Genomic DNA, 14,146 nt, shown 5'->3' with positions numbered 1-14,146 from the left:
GAACGGCACTATTTCAAGGCCAGGTATGTGCTGACTGAGTGTACACTTCATGGACCAGAATGTGGTTTTCTTCTGTAATTAAAAAATAAAGTACTTATCACTGAGTTATACAAGTACCTCTTGATGGATGCTTGTATCATCCTGGTGGTTATTTATGGGAGGTATGTGCTATTATCCTTTATAGTGGGGGAAAACCAGAGCAGAAGGATTTCAGGCTAGATGTTCAAAACCAAGCCTTTGATCTTTTTCTGTCACAAGACATCCTGTTTCTAATACTCCATGGCAAGTATTCAGGTACTGACTTCACTTGAGGTTGGTGGCACAAGTTGATTCTTAATGTGGGTGAAGACTTCCTTGAATTTTTAATCTGTTTTTCTAATTTAGACTGGTTTTGCCTGGAGCAGAATGTGGTTATCCAAAGGGCAGATCTATAAATTGGAAATTTAGTGAAAAATCAAGTTTGTAGGTAATATAAGATCAGCTAACAATATGCCTCCCATTTCTCACTGATCTGTCATTTCAAATAAACTGATGTGTCAGTTATCTCTTCAGTATAGTTTAGTCTGTAGTCTAATTAGTACTTCGATCCTTAAGAAAAATAAAACAAAATAAAATTCCTTCCCTTAATCATACTCCCAATCTTTGTGGGAAGAGAATTGAACAGATATTTCTCTTCTGAAAACACATTTCTCTGATATTTGTCCCTTTGGAGTAACCAAGATCTGGTGTGTGTCAGCAATAGAAGAAAAGCAGTGTTGCAAATTTTTACATAGAACCACTCTAGGAAGTAGTTTTTGGCTATTTTTCTAGTATGGTAATAGAAGGTTTCTACATTCATATTTTGTTCCTAAGAACTGCTTTCCCATTGAAATGGTGTGAGAAAAAAAAATGGAGCCAATTTCTGAGTTCTCAAAATACACCAGGTTTTGCATGCAAAGATGAAAATCTGCTAATTTCCTTTTTCCTTAGCAATTCAGCTTTCCATGTACTATGGTAAGGAATGTTTAAGTACACAGGAATTTATCTGCTGTCAGATAGTGTTTCAGAATACTGGCTTCATAGCTTTTGACCTCTAGCCTGTTGCCAGAAACATTAGCAGGGCATCATAATAATATATAAAAGATACATACAGGTTTTCTCATGGGTGATTTTCACTTCACGCTAATTTGTAGGAAAAAAAAAAGTGCTTCAGCGCTGTGATTGTATTAATTTAGTCTTTTGGGCTTGGTTCTCACCATTTCCCTTCAAAATAACAAATTAATTACTACCAGTGAAATCTGTTGCTATTTTACTTCCTGCTTTTGACGGTGTAACCAGAGTTAAACGCTCAGCAAATAAATCTTGCACAGCTTTCAGTTGCAGTTTAACAAAATTTATGCTATTGGTTGAGGGAACTGCTGGAAGTCTTGTACTCCAGACTCTCCAAAATGTAATTGAGAGTGTCAGGAGAAATTACAAAATGCATGATTGCCCAGATTTATCTGTTACACTAGACAGCTTTAAAGCGTGCGATATGTACAAAAGGTGGAGAGCTGCAGAGCTATTCAGGTACAGTAGCACAGCTATGGAACATGGCCAAGTGAGTCATACATTTGTTCTAGCTACATATATTTTAAATATAAAGGAATGATTACCAGTGTCAGGTACTTTATATGACTCACATTAATTTTGAGAAGAGAAGAGGATAAAATCCGAGAACTCCTCAGTGTGTTGGATTTAAAGACAGATGCAGAAGACTCAGTGAAATAAGCAGGCAACGCACGCAGTTCCTCACCTTGAATTTTAAAAGGAGCTGTTTTGTTACTTATGGATGAAAAACATGAATTCCCATGACAAATCTCGAGGCAATGTATATCCAATATTCTGATCAATGGCTTTTAAAAAATGTTATTGATAACTGTATTTATTTTACTGCTGTTCTATGCTGTTGTTGTCAAGTTTTATGGAATAATCTTGTGATCTGAGTAATGATTATGATTGCTCTCTGCAGTTTACTTATTAAACAGAAAACATGCATCTTTTATACTTTTCAGAAATAAGTCTGCTGCTGTTGAAATGTAATAAAGAAAAATGGCTGAATAGTGAAGAAAAACTATACGGAACTAAAATAAGTATCACAACTATGTACCAGAGGTAGAGTTACTAATGGTATGCAGAAACTGCTACAGCTAGATGTATTGAACCTGAAATTGTAAAGCATGCATGTAGGTTTGATAACTTATATGTGAAAAGAATAATTAAAAAAAAGGCTTGGATTTCACATGTCCATACTTGATAAAATTTACTTTTGATATAATAACTCTCATGATGCTAAAACTACAAGGCAATGCTTTACACACTTCATGCATTATTTATAAGAAAGGTGTCGATCTAATTTTAGAGTTTGGGCCAGTTTTCTACTTAAAAGCAAACACAAATCTGTCTGTTGACAGATTTGGAGAAAGATAAGAAATGTAATGAAGTGTGGAGCCAGGTAAAAAAAAAAATAAAAAAATAAAAAAATAAAAATTGGGGCTTATGCAGAAAGCAAAAAGAAAGTATAGAAAGGTTTGATTGAATTCAACATGAACAGAATGTTGTAGTGGCAAAAGTGAAGAGTGGTTTAAAACAAAACAAACAAACAAACAACAAACAAATATGTTTAGGAGAACATGTAGAACAAGGGTAGAGAAATTATTGTAATTCAACCTTCCTCTTTCTCCTCCCACCTCCACCCTTTATTCCATATTTCATGTTAGAAATATGCCCCAGTGAAACTGCTTTATATTACCGGATGGAACACACAGAGATTTAAGCTAATTTTTAAAAAAAGAATATATCTCATGTAGTTAGAGGCTACTGCTTATCGCAGTAATGTATGTTGCCGTAAGTACAAATAAGGAGCAGTGGAGTTTTCACTTTTTAGGTTAATTATTATTATTATTTTTATTTTAACTTGAGCTTTTCTAATTTAGTAGAGTCTTACAGATAAGAAGAGCACTATGGGTGAAATGCTATTACAGTCTGTGTGCAGAGCTTTCTTTATCATTTTCTTCTGGTGTGAAAACCTAGTTAATGAGGAATGACTTTAAGCAGTTGAGAGAGAAAAGCTGTATAAAGATTGTAAATGCAATATATCTTTATGCTTTGTCTACATACTGTTCTCTGATCATGAACACCTCTATAAATAGAGATTAACTGAACAGAGTGATTCAGTTGTGCTAAGGTGATATATAGACTTAGCATCATACTTGTTTTGGCTTGCTGAAGTTCTGCTAATAGGAACAGCTGCTGATTGTACTGTTGCCTGATTTGCTTCTGAGTCTTTGTGAGGTAAGAACTAGAAGTGGACAGTTTACTTTGCTCTCCTAGGTGACAGAGATCGCCATTCTGTCAGTAAAGTTATTTCTAATAAACACTGGAATAAAAGAACAGATGGAGCTGAACTCCATCACATATACCATATCAGCTTACATACTCACGGTTCTCCTCTCTTAAGCACTTGTGGTGATGTTAAACATTGGTCCTTCCATTTTGTAGCTCAATTCTGGTCATCTTAAGGATAATCATTTCAGTTAGTGTCAGTGCAAAGGGACATTGCAAAGCTATCATTCTGAGGGATGGTCATCGAGGGAGGAATATGACATTTCTGGGAGGCTGTCAGGACCCTCGTGAAGTGTTAAGATTATTTAGGTGGCTGTGCTGCAGAGAGACGTACATTAACTTGAAATATGGGAGATATCTATAATAAAGAGTTCCAGTTTATTTGATCAGGGAGAAAACCGAGATAAAGAAAACCCCTGGGTGTTTTTAAAATGTTCCTTAATGCTTTTTATACTCTTCAAGATGCAGTGAAGGTCAATGCAGTAGGAAATGTCTCCATTGATTTAGATAAACGGTACCTCTTTGCAATGCATTCCATTTTCTCTTTTATCCACTTGAAGAGCTACCATAAGACTTTACCTTAGGCTGTCAGGCAATGTGCAAATTTTTCATAACCCCTGGTGAGGTTATTAGGTTGGCATATCTCTTGCCCTTTAGGGCAAGTACTTCCACTAAGAAATTGTTGTTATCGTGGTGTTTGCATTATAAATATTTATTTCCGTTAGTAATTAATTTCTCTTGTATTTTATTAACCTATAAACCAGAATGATATTCAAGTAAATTTGACTTTAATATAAAAATGAAAAGAAAAATATTTGTTCTTTCACATTTTATTTGTATGTTGCCATGGTTGCTCCGTAACCGTTTCTGACTAATACTGCAGGGTTTATAATGCACAGCAGAAGGCTAAGACTGAATAATAAGACAATGTACATATGTAGTCAGCAGATTTAATGGTATCTACTGACAGCAAAATGCATTTTAGGAAGTCCCAGTGGTGAAACCATGGCCCTGTGAAGTCAACAGGAGTTTTGAAGCTTGCATCATTTAAATCAGCATTTTCAATCCAAATACAGAAATTACCACTATAGAAAGCAATCTTGTTTAAAAGCAGATTAAAATATATATCTATAATTGCTACACATTCTCAAAAGTAAAGACATGCAAGCGTATTATGGCTGCCACTTTTTCTTCACAAGAATACTGCAGGAGTGTTTTATCCAATTGAACAGTAAAGCACTAGCTGTAGTGCTGGGGATTGCCAGAACTTTCACATAGACTTGCAAACATTTTTGTTTGTAGTAGGCCAAAGAAGACTTGTGAAGTTCCATGCTGTCAGTCTAATACTTCTTTTTGACACCTTTTTTTCTAGCTGCAGAGTTGTCTTACTGGTTTGTAGCTGCTTCTGTGCTTTCATCCGTGCTTTGTGCAAGCAGACCATGGCCTGGAGGAAAGCCATGGTACTGCATGCCATTGAGCACTTGGCCTCCCAAGGGTTGTGTGCTTTAAGGATGACCAGACAACAGTTTACAGCCACAGTCCTTGCTGTTGAAACTGACTATATATAAATTCACTTATGAAAGAATTAAGGATTTCTGTAATGGGAATATTTGAAAGAGAGAGATGAGTAGAGCTTCAAACCTCAGTCTGACTCTTTACTAGATTGGCAGTACGTGTTATTTCTTATAATGTTTATTTCTTAATGCCTATCAGTAATTATCCTCAAGTTTACAAAACAATCAGTCCTTAACAAACTTATCCTAATTCAGCTGCAAGTATTGCAATACCGAGGAACTGGTATTTTTATTTGCTCTCCTGGCTCTCTTCCTAGGAAGCTCTCTGTTGCTGATCCAAATAGCCAGAACAGGAACCTGAATTTGTGTCTGTTGCAACAAAATGGAATGGTATGCATTCTTGATGCTCATATGAGTATATGGAGGACATTTTTTTTTTTTTTTTTAATTTGCTTGAAAATTCTTGGTGTTGCCTTGATAGGACAACATATTTCTAATTCAGATATTTTCTGTGGGGTAGGAAACATATTTTGTGGACCCAACTTGGGAGGTAATGTTGAGAGCCTGGAGAGTTTTTTATTGAAATGGTTGGAGCTTCAAAACATCCTAAAACCTGCAGTCATTATTTGTATTCTTTATCTTTGCCTTTGATGACCACTGAGAGCACCCAAGAGAATTCATGGCTTTCATTGACTCTGAAACTGAATGACTATCCTTTGTCAGTCTCTGGTGGCCATTTGTAGGCTATGTATGCCCTTTTCCTTGCTTCTGTTCAGCTAGATTTTCCCCGATCTCACTCCTGACAAAGTGTACTTAAGTTGTTAGGTTGTATAGTTCCCTGCAGCAAATATTTTGTAAACGCAAGCTCATAAATGAAACATATATAATAAATAAAGATCTTACCTTTAGGCTAATTCTTCAGAATACTTCTAATGGTAATACAGATTTTGCTTCTCTCAAATCATATTGTATTACATTTTAACTTTAGATTAGTCTACAGATCATCCAGAAAGTAAAACTAGATGAATTTACAACTAGCCCACCATCACTAAATTTACCTGTGGGGATGTATTAAACCAATACTTAAAGGCAATCAATTCAAAACTGTCCAAAAACAGCTGTAATGTAGAAAATCATAGTTAAAAATTGGGTTGAAAGTCAATGAGAATAGGTAGAAATTCACTACCATCACTTCTGAGAAGAATGAAACTATTTTGTCACCTTGTTGACATGATGTGGTCTTTCTTCTGTTTCAAATTAGTTGTGTGGAACTATTCCTGGAGATTACATTTCCAAGGCATAATTTAGATGCCAGTAATAGAGAGTTAGGAAAGAGCTTCGTGATTTATTTATTTATTTAGTTAGTTTTCTTGAGAGAATTATTTCTATTTGAATTTGTGTGGCTGGAAGGTATTACTATTAGTATCTTAAAAATGGATATTGTAATGTTGGTGCTTATGAATTCTCAAATTAATCATCTGTCCTTTAAGAATTCCAGGAAACTAAACAATAAAATATCAGGGAAGCTGTAAAAATGTAATGATACTAATAAAAAAGTTACCATATAGATTTTATATCCTGAAATAGAAAAGAAACAACACTTAAAAAGCATAAACTTGTCAGGCTACTGTATGCTTTCCAGCAGCTTTTCAGAGCCTAATGTTCATTTAATATTTTCAGGGAGTGCTGAAGGATTACATATACAGTCATTTTCTTTATAAACTATGTTTTCTTCTACTGTTTGTACATACTGGCTTATTTCACACTTATTCATGAGTTCTGGACTTCTGGCTTTTGTTCCTCATTGATTATTTAGCATTTTTAAAGGGCCGTGTTGGTAAATGTGCAAGATGATAGATATTTTGTCAGCTGAATTTTCAGTGTTTTCTCAGCAACAGATGAAGGGAAAGAATGGATTTGTAACTTGTCTCAGGCTTCTTTTGATATTTTGATGCATCGGTCACCTTTGTAATTGTTCTCAGTTTTAGAGAAATGAAGAGTCATTTTTAAGTCATTAAAAGAATCTGAGAAAGTGTATGAACTTTTCAAACAGATGGAATTATGGTGCCAACCCTGAAAGTGTGCCTTTAAATAATGTAATGAGATTCCAGTGGCTATTTGTGCCCTTTGTGATTTTCCTTTAAAAACATAGCAGGTTGCAGCCTATTTGTAAATGCATTAACTGCATTTCCTTCTGTCTTCAAAGGTTACAGATTTGGAAGAGAAGATGAAAGCTATTGTAAGAGAGTGCTTGAGACTTTCAGTCCCATCTTTGCCCTTGTTTTTTACACTCCACAGGCAGCACGGTGGTAGAATACACAGTGGGATACCTGCTTTAAAGGCCTCATTTTACCCTTAAAAGCTATGCTGCTGACAGTGCATTTTTAAAAAGGTCTTAAACTTGAACTAGCGAAAAGGTCTATATACCAAATACAAAGACTTTGATGTTTTTTGTTTTCTTTCCCTCTGAAATTTTCAATGGGGTTGAAAAGGTCCTGTGAATTGAACGACCTACCCAGCAATTGCTTTTGTCAATACGTTATGGGGATTTGAAAGAGTCTTGCTCCCAGTAGATTATTGGAACTGGTCATTTAGTATGGCTGCAGTTTTACATATTTGTCTGAGATATGGCTTTAAGAAACAGCAGAGTTACTAGAGACAAAACTCTTACTTTCTTTTTTTCTCCTTCTTCTGGAAATATTATTGAGAGTGCAGCTGTAGGTGTTGGAACATAACTACTTACAATAAGCAAGGGTAAATCAAACGTACATAGAAAAATCCATGGACTTTGAAACAGTTAGATGTTTTTGGTACTACTCAATATTCCTTTTTCTTTTTTTGCCTTACTAGATGACTCTTACCTATATATCTTGACTGAATTTTGGTGATACAGGTTTGTTTTCTTTATCAAAAATATCTAGGATTTATAATAATAGTAGTTCTATTTATTCTCTATTTTTTCTTTGTTGAAGTGTTGCCCAATGCACCTTTGACAAATACCAGTTTGATGGTTCTATGCTAATGTTAAATATCTATCTATATCAGATATGCAATATAAAATGTATCTTTTCATATCAAATAGTTCTTATCTGCTGATACTGCTTTCTCTAGCTTGTGATGGTGTGTTGATAAAAATGTAATAAAAATATCCCAATAGAGAATGCTATTAGTGAATTCAACTGTTTTATATTCTTCAGAACTGATTTCTGTGCTGTTCATATCAAAGTAGTGCAGGCTGTTATCTCTGACAAAAAGCTGATATATTTATGTTTGTTCTTTAGATATTATATAGCTTACTAATAGGCTACAGAGATTTTCTAGGTCTCAAAAGTCTGAGGTCTGAATTTAGAAGGGTGAGAGGTCTCAGCTCCTAATGAAATCTTTGAGAATTGAACTATTATTGACCCAGCTGTTTTCAATTATTTATTTATTTATTTTGTGAAGCGGTAGAGAGGGTTTTTCCCTTCTGCCTTTTCATTTTTTCTTTTTGCCTTTGTCCCCATAGATCTCACTGACAGGTGAGATTGGCAGCCTCATGAGTGGGAGGTCTTGAGAAGAGCAGTTTTTAGAGGGGAACCTAACAGACAGCAAGGCATTTCCAGTGTTTGTGAAGTCATTGAAAGGAATAGTGAAGATTTTGTTTGGATGTGTAGTTAGGGTTGGATTCATTTTGTCTACCTGAGGTGCCTAATCTGGTATGGCTTAGGCTGTCCTTGAGAGAGACAAGCTAGCATTTGAAATGATACTAGGTCTCTCTGATTCCCTTTGTCTCTTTCCTTTGCTCCTTCTCTCTCTTGTGCTTTCTCTATCTGTTTATTATTTTGGGAGTTTAGCATAAGTACTTGACGTTCAATAACCAGATGCAAGCCTTTGTGCTGCAATCAGAAAGACCCTAGGCTATTTTGCCAAGAGCTCCAGGTCTGTAGGTGGCATGCACTTGTTTAAATACAGTCCTACTTAGTATTGCAAACAATACACAATTCCTACAAGCCTCTTGTCTTTAATGGGCAGGTTTTCATAATGAACACTGCCTAGATTTTCTCATGCAAGTTGCGCAGCACCTAGAGACTATACTGGGCAGCTTTCTTTTTTGTGTAAGGCTAGATTTGCATTTCAGAAAAATTCACATGAGCTTGTGGAACTATCATGAAAGATGTATTTTATGTGCATTAGGAGCTGAAGAATAGGTAGATTAAAATAATTAAATACATAAATTGTTTTCTTTGTGAACTTCAGGCAGAACAATTAGATTTTCAAATATTTATCATGGTATCTGATTTTATTGACAGTATTACAAAAATGCTATGTAAGTATCTGTGTTAGTCATTTTGATGTACTCTGAAGGGAATATGTTCAAACTTATTATAAATTCCCTGTATCTTCCTTTGCATTTGTTGTGCATGGTGAAAAATATGATCTTGAAAGAATAGCTCCATATACAGCTGCTGCCACTTAAAAAATACTTGATGAAAGCTAAAGAATGCTACAAAGCACTGTCCCCTCAATTTTAGTAACCTTAAAGTAGAAAATCATTTTGTTCAGAAATGAAAATGTGTGATACAAGTGTGAAATGGTTTATTTCATTATGGGCAAAAATAATTGTTACAAGTCAATTTTTAATTATTTACTTTTTAAAAAAGAGAGAATGATTAGAACAGCAGATAAAGCAAATATTAAAATATTAAACATAGCTGCCTTTTTTTTTTTTTTTTTTTAGGCTGGCTACAGTTTCTGTGAAAGAATACACCATATGTTGATTTAAATTCACCGTTGGCCAGTGAGCAGATACTAGTTTTAACTTCAAGATTTCACATGTTCCCTAGCCATTCACACTGTTTCATGCAACATTGGTCAGCTCTTTTCATTTCTGCTTCCTTAACTGATTTTAAATAGACAAATATATTTTAACTATGAATGAAAAGCAAATAAGAAATCTTGTGTTATTTTGGGGCAAATTCTTACTTACTCAAAAAAAAAAAAAAAAAAAAAGCTTAAATATCCATAGTACTTACATCCTAGTTTAATGAGGCATAAATGAGATGTCCGTACTTAGCTGTAAAGCACCATCACTATGTAGATGGCTGCATAATTTATGTGCTACTTCACCTGGCCTTTGACCAGCATCAGGTAATAGGTGCTTGGCAAGAGGTGTATCAGTCAGGAAAAAAAGGGCACCCAAATCTTCCATTCAAAAAATACTCTCTCTGCTCTATTTCCTGCTCTCTAAATCCTCAGATTGAATCTGAGATGTTTGACACAGACCAGTAGTAAAATAATGGCCTCCTGAAAGTTTCTTATCCAGATTGTGCTTCAGATTCCAACCTTTGTGTTCAAGGCTGTGCAAATCTGGGATGGTGTTAGGGCCATCTCTAATGAGAAGTTTTGTTTCCCACATCTGACATTGCTCCAAAGGTGTTGTCAGCCGTGGACATCATACAAGGAGGATTAGATATCGGATGTTCCTGACCACTTGTATTTTCACTTTAATTTGGGGGAGAAAAACAAACAAACCAAAATAAAAGCACCACGAAAAAAGTAGAAAAGTTTAGGGGGGATAAGAGAGAGGTGTTAGAGCACGCTGGAGGCTGAAAATCAGATAGTAGTCTCATTACCTGCCTTCTGTGCTCCAGGTTCACACTTCTGTACCCAGGTCTCTGAGGTGATAGACGAATAATTATTTTGATTCACTGTCCATTCTTTTGAAAGCTCCAGAGGTTAAGACTGTTGAGGCAATCTCTCTTGATGATGGCAATCTCTTCTAATATTTGAGCTGCTATTTGAATTAGATTCTAGGGCTGACAGTTGAAACCAATACAGATATGTGCCTTTATCACCTCAGAGCTGCCTACCCGAAGCACTGTAAAGCCTTCTTTCAGTAAGCAGCTGTAAACAGAGTTGGTTTTCTGTTTGTTTATTTGTGCTCGGATTATTTATTTATTTTTAAATGGGAGGACTTTGGGAATTCTTGATTTATTTTACTTATTTATTTTGTACACAGGACTGCGTATTGAACTCACTCGCTGCAGCTGACTTGCTGTGATGCTGTACCTTTCTTTTCTATTTTGAGCTTCCAGCACAGTCTGCTAGTGCAGGTTGGACATCTCAAGGGATGTGAACTGCTCATGTCCCCTTGCAAGCTCTATTAGGTCTAGCCACAGTATTCTCATCTGCTTGAGGTGAGCTTAGGATGTGAATTTAGATTGCACATATGGCAACATATTGGACTTAGTATTGACTTCAATTAGACTTCTATTAGCCTAGGGAACTTGGGCAAAGTATTCCTTAATTAAAATGAAGCAAGTGTTATCCCCAAGCAGGGAGTCCAACCTTGTTCTGCTCTCATAAACACGTACTCAGTATTTGATACTGTCTTCAAATCAGAGAGGATTGAAGATTAAAGTGGTTTCTGATCCCAGTTTTATGGATGGAAAATCACAGATTCTAGTGCTAGCGGTTTTTGCCTAAAACTTTTGATGAAGATTTTTTATTGATGCGTGTGTCTATGTGATTTTTTTTTCTGTTTTCATGTCCCTTAATATCATCTTATAAAAGAATGTGGCGTTATCTAGCTGTCTTTATCACCAGGCTGAGCATACTGGTTGCAAATTAGTACCACGCACTTAATGCTCCCTACAGATTGTATGGCTTAGAGGTATAGTTCATAAAGTTCCAGACATGTCATTTTGTAGGCTCAGGTTTCAGTATCAAGGTGAAGATTTGCTTCAATGTGGCATGAGAGATTCACAGAGATAGACTGTTTTAGTTAAAAAGGTTAAATGAAATGTCAGTTGTTACAGTGAGATTTCAGTCACCAGTAGCTTTGAGAGGTCTGACACTGTAAGTAGCGCAGGGACTGAGCACTCTGAATAACAGTTCCTTCAGTTCATAAATTAGATCATCTTAACGGGACACAAAGTGCATAGAAAATACTGCTTGCAAAGATGTGAGTAACTGTTTCTAAGCAGCTGTGACACTTGTTCACTGGTAAGAAATTTTTTTTTTTCTTTTTTTTTTTTTCCTTTTTAGTGTTGGAAAGAAGGAATACATTGAAATAAAATTAATTCAACACTTATGATTGTTAGATTGTACTTTTCAACCTTATATTTATCTTTAAAGTGAACTTATTATGCAGTCAAGCAGTGAGAAATAACATCAGATTGATGAATCCCCAAAGAAAATAAAGTAGATCAGTGCCGGGGAAGAGAAGTTAAGCTCTTATTTTGCTAGAGGTCTAGGTCACCTGTTTCCTAGGATAAGGAGATGCAAAGACATCTGAAGGATTAAAGGGAGTGGAAGAATTTCATTTCTGTTGCTGTTTTTATAAGAAATAAGACACCTGAAAATAACTTGTATAACAAATTGCTTGGCTTTCATTTTATCTAAAACTAAGAGTTACTAAAACATTTTGTTTCTTTAAAAATGGTAAAAAAAAAAAAAAAAAAAAAAAAGTTAAAATAAGGATTTTAGTAGCATGACTGTTTTAAAACAGTGAGCAAGGAGAAAGCAATACATTGGCAATGAAGTTCAGTACCAAATCCTGCATGTTTTAATCCTGCAGGCTTCCTATTGACTGATGATAGGAGATTCTTCTGAGTAGGGTTTTGTGTAGAGCTGGAAGTTTTACTTAAGCTACAAGTTTGTAGATCCAGAATCAGGGATCAGTTTTAAAGTCTTCCTTTTAAAAATAAAAAGAAGGTCTATATATCCTTTTATATCCATCCTCTATAGGGTAAATCTGACCTGCGATCTCTTCTTCCAAATTTCTTTTAACAGGTGATACTGAAATAATGTTACAGTTTCTCTTTTTATGGCTTTACAGTCGGATACTTTTCCTTACAGTGACTAGACTGGGGTCTCTTTTGGATAACTTCTGATGAGTTTGTATGCTGCCCATTACTTTGAGATTTTTGGGAGATGCTGCAAGTGTAATAACTTATAGAGTGTAAGTGAAAGCAAAGTATTTCCTATAGTCTGAACTGGATTCATGGGGTACTGTGCTTTGAGGAGTCCAGGCTGAAGGGACCTTGAAAGTTCAGCAGGTCCAACCATACATGGAAAAGGGAGCACAGATGAGATTATCTAGCAAACTGTCTAATCCCACCTTCAGAACCTTGAATATGGGGATTCTACCACATTCCTGGGAAGGCAGGGCAGTTCAAGGGCATTTTTAAGTGATTCTCACTTAAAAAAACAAACAAGCAAACAAAAACCCAGAACATAAATCAATACAAAATTTCTTCCTGTTCTACAAGCAACAGTTTGTACCTCTTGCTCCTTATCCCTATGTGGCTCCTTGTGGCGGGCCTCCATTCTCTTTGTAGCCAGCCTTTAAGTTACTGTTAAACTGTGAAGAGGTTTCTGAGCCATCTCTTTCATGATATGTAGTGGAACCTGGGAACCAGATGATTTCTTTTAAAATAAAACACAGTTTGTCCAAAATATTTTGGTAAAAATTCCAGTTTTGAGAATTTCATTTGTACTGTTTATCAACAGCCAAATAGTTCATAATATCATGATTTCCATGCTAAACAGAAGAGGCTGGTAGCTAGGCAGAGAGAGTTCTCTGTGCAGGTTGTGTATGGGTTACAGATAAAGTTGTCAATCTCTTTGTAATTATAGATAGATCGATCATATCTTCTCTGCTGTAAAGATGCCATTTAAGTCCTTGCTGGTGAGAGTATGAATTTTCTTGTTCATTCAGCAGAGGTAGCTTGTCTTTCAGAAATGTTTGTTTCCCCTGTAACATCCTTTTGATTTGTCCTAGTTAAAATTGACAGGAAGAAGGGAAAATAGCACCTAAGTTGTCATATATATTTTTTACAAATTTCCAATATAGAAGATACTTTAAAATATTGCCTGTGATTATACAACAAATTGACAACAATCTGTGCTTTTCTTAGTGGTTAAAAGGCTAGGCCTGTGACTTGAAATGTTGTGAATCCAGGTTCTGATTATTTCTTTATAATATTCAGTGGTCATCTGTAGATTTACCTTGCTCATACTAAGATGTTACCTTAGTTGTAAGTGGTGGAAGCTGTGATTCAGAATAGTATCAGTAGCCTTTGTAGTGGCGAAAGTGTATCATGGAAAAAAGAGATGTCTTTTGTTTAGGATCATTCTGTTTACTTTAATGCAAGAAAGACTTGGAGAGTTTTAGGGCAAGCTGGACACAAATCCTTGGTGATTAATCATTGTGCTGAAAAAAGAAAAAAAAAAAAAAAAAAGGAAAGAAAATAATGGATCCAAATATGATTGTCACCCTGAATATC

Source organism: Aythya marila (assembly GCF_965140915.1).
Source record: "Aythya marila genome assembly, chromosome: 4".
Lineage (NCBI taxonomy): Eukaryota > Metazoa > Chordata > Aves > Anseriformes > Anatidae > Aythya > Aythya marila.
The sequence above is the reverse complement of the archived record's forward strand: the minus strand, read 5'-3'. Positions refer to the sequence as shown.